Genomic DNA, 12,468 nt, shown 5'->3' with positions numbered 1-12,468 from the left:
TATTTTTGGTATTAGGCAACTTAAATTATACCAATGCAAGACTGCAAGGTAAAAAATATACACCTGAGTCTCAACATTGATGCTCTCCGAAAATGGCAGTATTTCAAAATAAGCGTTCAAGTCTTCGTTCTCTTTAATGAATATCAAGCTTTGAAAGTCTTCCTTCTATTTTGTGTATCGTTCACCATGAAAACCGGCCGAAACGTATTAATTGTACAATATAATGCGATACACGTTGATATTGTGAACGTTGTTCAGTTGTATGGAGATTTTAAAACTTTTTAATATTGAGGATTCCCACCACTTCCTTTTTTTTATTACACCACTTTCGTTTGACTATAATATTTTTTTTTGGATAAGTGGATACGATAATAAAATATTAAAAATTATATAAGATATTGTAAAGTTGTCATTTAAAATACTAATAAAATAAAATAATTAAAACTTATAGAAAATATCAAAAGGAATTCTAAAATTTAAAAGAGAAATTTCATCACCGATACGGGGTCTGATATTTCCAACGCTTAAAACATTGATCACAAAGTCAGCCTAAAGCAGCTGGTAGCTGAAGCAGCCCTTCATTAATTCTTCGTGATCACTTGATCAATTCCCACCAATTTTCAAAACCAAACTAGCTAATCCCTTTCTTGTTCAAAAAGCAGGTTAGAAGAAAACTGGTATAGCCCTACTGATTAATGAAACCGCTAGTAGGGCTGTTGATAAGAAGGCCCAATCGGACCAAACCAATCAATTCGGACCGACTCAGCCTGAGTTGGCCAGGTTTTCATCAGCACCGGTCGGTTTCGAGTTGTACAAATTCATAAATCGATAGTTCGAGTCGATTTCGATTTTCTTGTGTGAAAACCGAAACCGATCCAAATCGAACTGACTTAGTTCCTACTTAACTAAAAACTGAAATATCTGAAAATATATATTCCAATATCTATATCTAAAAAATATATATTATGAAATATGTCAGATATATATTTCCAGAAAATATATATTCCAATATATTTGTATGTATATTTTTGTTTATATATATATATATATTTCTAAAATATATATTTCAGTTTTAAATATATTTCCAGAAAACTAAATGGCCATGGGGGGCATGGATGAACTTAGAGCCGAAATCGACCCAAACCGACCCAACCCGACTCAAACCGACCAGGTTGGTTTTGCTTAACACTGGGTCAGTTTCGGTTTCCATCTCAGGTAACCCAACTAGGTCGGGTCGGTTGGAAAAAACTCAGTAAACCGACCCAACCCAACCCGTGAACAACCGCCAGGGTTGAACTCTCATATGCCTCACATGCCTTAGAAGAATATAGAATACTATAGAGAAATGAATTTCCTTAGAACTCTATATCCATCTACGAGTCTCCTTGACTGATGGAAATCTAGATCGACACAATGAGATCGATCCTTGTCATTTTATCTTAAACTGTGACTGTTTTAATAAAAGTCCAAGTTCCTGTTTCGTTTGTGGGAATAAGGGTCTGGAATGAGAATTGGAAGGAGCTATTCTAATTTCAATATGTTTGGTTGGATGAAATCAGAATCCCTTTTCCATTTCTGATGGAATGACATTCCCCCATTTGAGGGAATGGCCATTCCCTCTCTCTCTCTCTTCAGAATGAAGTCTCTTTCTTACTGATTTCAATTTTCATTCTTTTTCCTGTATAAACCAAAAAGACATGGGAATAGACCATTCCGATTCCCAATGGATCCCAAGTATTCAAAACTTGCAAAACAAGAAAACTAGTTTGGATCAAGGATTTGAGACCATTGTCTTATGTTGATACCAAATACATGCAAGACTCAATTGGATTTGGAGTGGGTTAAATAGCTCTCTAATCTATTCTATCACTATATATTAAAACAAAACTGGCCACGCACCCTTTAATTCTTCCCCTCTTCCAACCAAGCATTTCTAGCCTCTCCTCCTTATACCATTTCTAGCTCTCTTAAATTGCCACTTCAGCAAGCCCCTCTCCCTTTTATTAGAAAACTCCCTTTCCGGGCCCTCACTAATTTAAGATTTTTTATCAGTAATTTAGGTGAAGATTCCTCTTTTTGTAGATTTCCAATATCAGTACACGTTTACCCATTCTAGATTAGTTTCCATTCTACAATGATATGGATCCTACCAACCAAAATAAAAGCTTCTCTTCTTCCCTTCCCTAGCTCTATAGAAATCAAGGTTTTTAAAACAGGAGCGGATAGGGAACCGTTCTGGGGTTCGGTTCTCTGGTTGAACGGTCTGGCTGTCCAATCCAAATAAATGGCCAAATAACAATTTAAAAATTAAAAATTAAAAAAAAAAACAGAAAACAACCAAAAACCATTCTCGGGTCGAATGGTTTGACAGTTTAACCACCTGGGTCAATGGTTTGCTGACCAAATCAACAGTTTTTGGCCAAATAACAATTTTAGGGTAAAATGTAACCAATCAAGTGACCTATTCCTGGTTTTTCCAGTCCAATCCCATTTTGAAAACATTGATAGAAATTGAATAACCAAGACTCTTGCATTATTTTGGGGAGATCCCAGTTCAATACTCAACTAATACTCAAATGGGTTATGTAATCGATAATGAAAACCCTAAGGTTATGTAACCAAGACTCCTCCATTATTTTGGGGAGATCCCAATTTAGTACTCAGCTAACACTCAAATAGTTGAGACCCTAGTTTGGTATTCAGTTAACACTCAAATAGGCTATGTGTTGGGAAATGGGGTCACAGGGACTTGGAGGAGAAGCTCTGAGGCGCGTCTAAAGGCACTACTTTTAGAACGTTATTTGCCCCCACTCAGTTGCACTGAGTTTTCTATTGGGTTACAGACAAATCTGTTCCTAGGATACAATAGAGCCTTGGGCGAGAATTTGCAATCAGCAAAATTGAAGAATCTCCGAATAAACCTTCTATTAGACAATAGCAGACTGGATTGAGAGGAAGACAAAGTGATTTTTCAAAAAAATTGTGTGTGTGTGTATTATTTTTTTCATATAATTGATCAATCAAACCCCATTGGGTTTAATTTCTAATGAGATTAAAATCCAACATTTTGTAATCGATAGCTAGCACCAATCTTGCTATAGTAAGTTGATTATTAGATAATGAAAATAATAAGGCTATGTTTGATTGCAATGCAAATAAATTTGCACTGATGCAAAACCATGGCAGTGAATGATTTGAGTGTAAATTCCGACATATTTTTGTTTCAAATTTTAGCTTATTTTGTTTGATTACAATACAAATGAAGTAAATTAAGACATAAAGCAGAATAAAATAAAATCTAAAACAAAATGAAACAAGAATTTGCATTTTTTACATTTGCACTCCCATGCGTTTATACTAGTGCAAAATTTACACTGCAACCAAACACAACCTAAGTGTTTTTGTTAGAAGTAATGAATACCTTTATCGTCTTATTCTGTTGTTTATTTGAGTGGAAGATATTGCTTTAGTCCATGCAATTTTCTTCAATATACGTCATTATTTGACATCACACCTTTCTCTTCATTTTTTTTTGATAAAAATCTCTTCATCTTTCCTTTTCTCAGAATTATTTGATTCTATTTGATACAAAGACAGGTTTGTTTATTTTTTGTTCAAACTTTAGCGGAATTTGAGTTGTGTTTAACATGAAAGTTCTTGAGACTTTGCAAAATGGGAACTTCTTACTTGATCAAACATGCTTCTGAGTTATCAGTCGGCATTAGCATCACTCTTTAGGTTCACGTATGGGATGCTACTATTTGTCTCTTCCAAAAGTTTGTCTCCACCGAGAAACATCACTGTAAGTCTCTAATGTGTCAAACATTTAGTATCTCCGATTTCCAAGTATGCCGCGCCCAAGCTCTAGCATTGTAATGACTTTCATTTTATTTTAAGTTTTATGCCTGTTTTACTCTGTTTTTCCCATTTTAATCATTTTCTGGTGAGTTTCCGACATCCACAAGACATTATCGGCGCCCATGCATAACGTTGACCCAGATAAACCTCATCCATTGTAACTAATCCAGATAAACCAAATCTCTAATAAATCTGATCTCTATCATTGTATTCGTGTATATCATTGTACAGATAAACCCTATCATTATACAACTATAAATACAATGGATGATCAACCCCAAAGGGTGTGATCTTCCTGTTCAAATCAACACTGTTGTTCACTTCTTTATGGTATCAAATATCTCCAATCTCGTACCCATAAAGTTGGACAACACAAACTATCCGCTATGGAAATCTCTGTTCGAACCCATACTCAGAGGGCATTGTCTCATGTCCTTCATTGATGGATCTAAACCAGCTCCAAGCACTAATGATCCTATGTTAGAGACTTGGTATGAACACAATCAGATGCTGCTATCCTAGATTCAAGTTACCCTATCCACATCAGCATTCCCATACATGGTTGGTGTGAAGTCATCTAAGGAAACATGGGATATTCTGGAACGTCGCTATGCCTCGTCCACCCCCATGCACATTACTTCCCTTTGCAAACAATTTCATCATCTGAAAAAGGGCTCTCTCACCATGCATGACTACCTCCAACAAGTCAAAGCCATCAGCGATCAACTTGCGGGATGTGGTGCACCCGTGATTGATAATGAATTGCAGATTTATATCCTAGACGGGTTGCCACCATCTTATTGTCCATTTTCTTCCACTATTCGTAGTCGTCCCCAGATTGCAGCAATCACTCTTGAAGAGCTTCATGACCTGCTTATCTGTGAAGAAATGTCACTAGCAGTACAGAGAACTCCCACGCCCTTGCAGCAGTCAAGACACGACAACAGTATTCCCGCCAACTAAACTCATCAAATCGCCAGTACACTCAACAGAATGAGTACAAACTCCAGTAACAGCAAAGTGCACCCGCCCACCTCACAACCTTCACAGTCCAATCAAGGGCATAACCATTCTGCTCCATCTCCACGTCCAACCAACAATGGCTCTAGACCTACTTGCCAAATCTGCAACAAAGTTGGATACATAGCTATTGACTGCTTCTAGAGGCTGAATCTCACTTATCAAGACAGGCATCCACCGGAAAAATTAGTCGCGATGGCAGCCGCATCCCGTGATCCTCTTGATGACGGCACATGGTATTCTGATACCGGTGCTTCTCACCACATCACTCCAGATCTTGGTAAAGTATCTAACCCACTCCCCTATGATGGTTCCAACTTGGTCACGGTGGGTAATGAACACGGCTTGGGCATTAAACATATTGGCACCTCCACTTTATCCTATCCACCCTCCACTTTTTTCTTAAATTATGTTCTTCATTGTCCTGATGCCTCTTCTAATTTACTTTCAGTTTACCAATTTTCAAAAGATAATAAATGTCAATTTACATTTGATGCATCTGGCTTCGTTGTGCAAGACAAGGTAACTGGGAGGATCCTGCACCAAGGACCGACTAAAGGACTCTACCGCTTTCATCCCATCTTAGAATTCAGTAACCCCACAGCTCTCACCGCCCACAGCCCCACCGAAGCCATCTGGAACCATTGCTTAGGCCATCCATCCCCTGATATTCAAGCTGCAATTTTTTCACAGTTATCCCTCAAAAATAAAAACAGTCCTAATGTGTATTCATCATGCCAACTTGGAAAAAGTTGTCGTCTCCCTTTTTCTACTATGCTGCATCATTCCAGTAAACCACTAGAACCTTTGCATTGTGATTTATGGGGACTTGCCCTGGCATTATCTATTTCCAAATTTAAATATTACGTCATATTTGTTGATGATTACACTCATTACTCCTAGCTATTTCCATTGCGCTTAAAATCAGATTTCTATGATATTTTTGCATCCTTTGAAGCTAAAGTTGAAAACTTCTATGACTCTAAAATCAAAGTGCTACGTGCGGATGAGGGGGGTGAATTTTTAGGCACACCATTCTCCTCCTTTCTAAAAATTCATGCCATTACACACCAGTTTTCTTGCCCTCATACACCCGAACAAAACGGTGTGGTTGATCACAACATCGCCGCATCGTAGAAACAGGTCTCACCCTCCTTGCTCATGCGTCATTACCATCATGTTTTTGAGTCCAATCCTTCACCACTGCTCTCTATCTCATCAACCAAATGCCTCTTTTAGCATCTTGCTCCCAGTCCCTGTTTGAACGGTTGTTCCACTCCCATCCGGACTACACCCATCTCAAGTCCTTTGGATACCTTTTCTTCCCTTGGTTACGTCCATATTCCCCACACAAACTTCACTGTCGCTCTACACGTTGCATCTTTCTAGGATATAGCCTGTGCCACAAGGGCTATAGGTGTATGGACATCCAAACCGGGCGAGTCTACATCTCTCGCTATGTTGTCTTTGACGAACACACATACCCTTCTCTCCCCTCAACCCCAAACGGCCCACAATCAGAATCTCATCTGCCCACCATCTCCGCTTGGCTCCCAAACATCCATGGGCCCACTGATGTCGTTTGGCCCACATTGAAAACCCCTTCCCTTCCCCATATGTCCTCCGACTCCTCCTCGGTACAGCTTCCTCCTAGTTCACCGTCTCTTACAGAAGCACTCAGCCACATCACATGCGAATCCCCAAGTCCTAACATTACAACCCACTCACCCACTGCCCCGCTTGAGCCCACAACTACAGCCTAACCTGAACCGCCACCAAATCCTACACTTCCTAGCCCACCACCCTCTTCTCATCCCACAACACCTCAACGCACTCATCCCATGGTCACATGATCCCAATCTGGGAACTTTAAACCCAAAGACTACAGCACCAAATACCCTCTCCCATTGTCTCTCACTGCCTCACACCTCACTGAACCGACCACTTACACCCAAGCGTCCAAACACTCTGAATGGTGTACTGTCATGGACCAAGAATTTAACTCACTTCGAGAGAAAAAGACATGGTCGTTGGTCCCTTACTAGCCTGGTATGAATGTAGTAGGCTGCAAATGGGTGTACCGCATCAAGTGAAACCCAGATGGATCTGTACAGCCTTTCAAAGCCCGCCTAGTCGCTAAAGGTTTCCATCAGTAACCAGGCATAGATTTTATTGAAACCTTCAGCCTCGTAGTGAAGCACACCACTATTCGAGTTGTACTTTCATTGGTGGTTACCCTAGGTTGGCCACTCCACCAACTAGATGTTGAATGTGTGTTCTTGCATGGTGACCTTCACAAGGAGGTGTATATGGCCCAGCCTCCTATCTATGTGGACCCCATTAATCCATTTCATGTTATCGTATGCACAAATCAATTTATGGGCTCCACCAAGCCTCCCGGACCTGGTATGACAAATTCAAATCCATTGTCGTTGAACTGGGATTTCACACCTCTTCATCTAACCCATCTTTGTTCATTTATCATCAAGATGGCACACATGTTTACTCCTACTATATGTTGATGACATGATCATAACAGGCGACAACCCTTCCTTCATTTCTTCTCTCATCAGCAAGCTCAGTTCATTTATCAAAATGAAGGACCTCAGCCCGTTGTCATATTTTCTTGGCCTTCAGGTTGACTGCACCAGCGACGGATTATCACTTCATCAGTCCAAATACATTTTAGACTTGCTCAATCATGCAGACATGGGTGGCTGTAAACCTGCTCGTACACTGATATCATCTTCCAAAGTTGATGCTTCCTCAAGCCCACCATTAAAGGATCCGACTACTTACCAAAGTTCAGTTGGCGTGCTCGAATATGTAATTCTCACTAGGTCTGACATCGCCTTCTCAGTTAATCAAGCCTACCAACATCTCCAACACCCCACTGAAGCACACCTAACCGTTGTGAAACAGATTCTGCGATATTTAAAAGGCACCATCTCCTCCAGGCTCAATTCAGCTAAGCACCCACTGTGATGCTGACTGGGCTGGCTATCCACTAGATCATAGGTCCACTAATGGTTTTTGTGTCTTTCTTGGATCCAATCATATCTCCTAGTGTGCCAAGAAGCAACCCATAGTTGCCTGTTCATCTATAGAAGCTGAATATCGTTGTCGTGCTCACACTGTTGCGGAAATCTCCTGGCTTTGCTCCTTGTTCAAAGAACTTCACATTCCCATTCTCTCCATTCTGGTTATCTGGTGTGACAACATGTTTGCTATTGCACTCGCCTCAAATCCAGTTTTTCATGCTCGCTCAAAACACATTGAAGTGGACTATCATTTCGTCCGAGAGCAAGTCACTCGCAATTTTTTGGATGTTCATCACATACCCTCTGATGCTCAACTCACAAATCTCTTCACTAAAGGCCTGCTAGTTGCTTGTCTCCTCCATCTTCTTCACAAGCTGCATGTCAGTGAACCCCCATCCAGCTTGAGGGGGGATGATAGTGAGCCCACTCATCAGGCCCATGCATTGGCCCATACATTAGCTAACCTAGATAAACCTCATCCATTGTAATTAACCCAGATAAACCAAACCTCTAACAAATCTGATCTCTATCATTGTATTCGTGTATATATTGTACAGATAAAACCTATCATTGTACAACTATAAATACAATGGATGATCAACCCCAAAGGGTGTGATCTTCTTGTTCAAATCAACACTGTTGTTCACTTCTTTAAGTAGAGCAATCAATTTTGATTATTTTTTACTAGGGGCAACGATGAGAAAATTAAGGAGAGTGTTTGTTGTGGGACAGACTGGAGCTTCTATCCTTCAAGGTGGTAGGACTCTTACATGAACATATCCAGTTGGGGTTTCTTCAGCCACTTTCTTCTCATGTCTTTTTGATGCATTGCATTTCCTTTTGTCTCTTAGGTTGCATTTGTAAACGATGCAAATAAGTGTGAATGCAAATATGTAAAGTGTAAAACGATTCATATAAATTGCAAAGTTGGTTTAGTTTTGCAACGACAAATTTACCTTTTTACCAAATAGATTTTTAGTTGTAATGGATGCAAACACAAATTGCAATAAAGTATATGCCTTTTTTTTATCAAAAGCCCACTTGAATGCAAATTTACTTCTTTTTTATTAATGTACTTTTACATCTTATTATCAATGTAAATATGCATTGGAAAATGTGTTTTCTGTCATTTGTCAATACATAAATGTAATGTTGCCAAACATAGGCAAAAGTGAACCAGAGTGCAAATTTACCCTGAATCGGGATTTACACTCTACTTGCATCATTTCCAAACACAAACTTATGTTTACTTTTTTCTACATCCTACACAAACAATCTATCAAATTAATCACTATCGAATTCAACCAAAACAGTAGGATTTTGGTTGAATTATGGCCTGCAAGAGAGAAGAGGCCATTTTTTCCAATTCAAGGGAGGCATTGCAATTTATTCTAAAGATAAAGAAAAAAGGAGAGATACTGAATAGCCTAAATACTAAGGCTGCATTTGGAATCAGTGTAAAACATACACCGACGACGTTTTACACTGAACCGTCATTAAGTGACCATTGTATTTTTGAAAAACGTGATGCAATTGGTGTAAAGTTTTACATTGATTCACGATGTAGAGCTCCACTCCATTCAAACACATGCAAAACTGAATCAGAGTAGAGTTTTACATCGACCATTATTATACACTCTTTCCAAACGCGGACAAAACCGAACCAATATAAATGTTTACATCGTTTTTGATTTACACTAATTCCAAACGCAACCTAAATAAGTGGTATTAGTAGTAGTATTTCCTTTTATTAGAGAATGAAACATTTGGTTGAAGATTTTTTTTCTTACAAATGGCACCATGGATATCGTAGACCCAATGTAGATATTCTAAACAAAAGACAAAACGGATATATTCGATTCCTATAACCAATAAATGAATGATTTATTTCTCCAAACAATTTAATTCTTGTTCTTTCACAGTCAAAAAATGATTTAATCTTGTTGTGATTGGTTTTGTTTCTTGATTGTTCAGTAATAATTGAAGCTTGTCATTAGTTAGTTCACCCAATTAGATTGATTTTCGGTGTAAAAAATTTCAATGTATAAATTACAAACTAAACACATTGGATCATTAAAAATGTTCATAGCCTTTGAGCTATTAATGAAGCTCGAATCTCCTACACTTCACACTTTGTATTAAGGGATACACTATTTGATGAAAATTCATCAAAATTCACAAGGGTGATTTTGATTGGCTAAAGTCTCAAATGTGATAGCAAGTGGACATGATGCTAGATGATCTAATATGTGGGAGCTTGTCATCTTGAACAATCAAAACCACCCGTGTGAATTTTGATGAATTTTCATTGATTAATTTAAACCTTAAAACAAGGCATTATGTATAGGAGATTGGCGTAGTACGAAAACAAACCACGTTGAGAAAAGCTTCAAAGAAAAGAGCAGAAGTTGAATTATCAAGAAGAAGAATTCTTCACTAAATAATTAAGAAAAAATTCAATATAAAAAACTATCCTTTAGCATTTCCTTAGCTATTCTTTATATAGACTTACACCCTTATGCCTCCTACAAAAAAGTTTCCTAATCTATGAAATCACTCCATAATAGAATCTTACTAAAATTCCTCAAAAACAAGTTCTAATTGAGCAATCCTAATTTAAGAAAACATTCCATAATATAATCCTACTAAATATCTTCAAAAAAAAGTCCTAATTAAATATAAAATTGAAAATATCGTTATAGCACTAACTTCGTAATTACAAAATAAGATAGAAATTAGCACTAATTTGGTAAACATGAACTAAGATAGAAATACTGTGATGATACTATCTCGGTAAATATTTACTAAGTTGGGTCAATGGCATCATCTCTACTTCGTACATGTCTTGTAGTGGTTCTAACTTGCATGGAACTTCTTAGCTTCCTTCTATGCTGCATCCTCCTCCTATATGTACTAAGATGGGTTTTTGAAAATTAACTTTGTAAATGTTTACTCAGTTGGTCTGAATCCCGTACTGCATCATCCTCCCGGGTTGGAGAAAATCCATCCTTGAATTCATACTACCATGTGAGTGTCCTCCAACATTTTGTATTGTGCTACTGTTGTGCTTCTCTATTTCCAACTTTCTGATATATAGCTAATAGTGTAACTCTTCAATACGAGTTGGAATGTCTTTTTTACATCTCTTAACTTTTGAAACACATTTCTTGATCTTCAAATAATTTAATTCTCCCTTCATTGACCATTTTGAATTTTGGAAAAATGCTTGCCAATATGGATCCTTGTAGACTTGTATGGAAGCAATACTATCAAAACCTCTAATACGATAAATATTGTCTCCATCCTCTTGAAAATCACGATGAATGATAACATATTCTTCTTGAGCAATGGGTTATTCATCATAGATTGGAGGTTTGTTCCAATTAACAAGTTTTTTTTTTTCAATAGATGTTGTTGAGGAGAATGGTCACACAAGATTTTCGTTAAAATCCTCAACAATATTAAAACAATCAACAAAGTCATAAGATTTGATTTTACCTTCAGGCTCTGAAATTGCTAACTCCTCCATGGAACTCCAATCCATGAATTCATTTGAGGCTATACTTCCATTAAACTCTAGGCATTCAAACTTGAGATCTGTTTCCCATCGCCTTTGTTCACCACTTGCAATTATAGCTAGTTTGGTTGCTTGCTAAGTAGAGAAACCTCCATGAAACTTTGGGATCTCAATATTGAAACCCGTTTCCCACTGTATCTGGTCACCACCCGCAACTACAGTCGACTTGGATACTTGCCTTGATGATGAAAAAGAACGAGCAAAAGCACTTGCATTGGAGTCGTTGTCATCTCTCAGCGATTTCAACTCCTGAGAAACTGCCTCGACTTGTTAGGTTCCTGCTCCATGATGTGAGCTACTTGTTTCTTCTTAGGACTCATAATCCGACAAAGTATCAAACATGAGCTCTGATACCAATTGGCGTAGTACGAAAACAAACCACGTTGAGAAAAACTTCAAAGAAAAGAGTAGAAGTCGAATTATTATGAAGAATAATTCTTCACTAAATAATTAAGGCCCCGCTCGTTTGTAGGTTTTTCCCATTGACCAACTTTCCTATATTCTTTTTGCATTAAGCAATGAGCTTCGTAATAAAGTTACCCTTACTTTCGTGGGTAAAACTTACCCATCTCCCAGGTGGGTAAGTAATATTTCCCAACTAGGATAAATTTTTACAAACATGATAAGACCATTTTACCCATTTTAATATTTATTTTTTGTGGGTAGAAATGTCATTTTATTATTTATCTAGGAATCCTAAAAATCAAAAGAGCATGGATAAGTGCACTTACCCAAAGTAAGCTGCACTGTTACAAACGAATGGGGCCTAAGAGAAAATTCAATATCAAAAGAATTCCCTAATCTATGAGAAGACTCCATAATAGAATCCTAATAAATCTTAAAAAAATGTTCCAATTGAGCAATCATAATCTAAAAATACACTCCATAATATAATCCTACTAAATCTCTTCAAAAAAGAAAGTCCTAATTAAGTATAAATTTGAAAATCTCGCTATAGCACTAACTTGGTAA

The sequence above is a fragment of the Nelumbo nucifera genome, chromosome 5 (assembly GCF_055504915.1).
Source record: "Nelumbo nucifera cultivar China Antique chromosome 5, China Antique-T2T, whole genome shotgun sequence".
In the NCBI taxonomy this organism is placed as follows: domain Eukaryota; kingdom Viridiplantae; phylum Streptophyta; class Magnoliopsida; order Proteales; family Nelumbonaceae; genus Nelumbo; species Nelumbo nucifera.
This window is presented reverse-complemented; position numbering follows the sequence as displayed.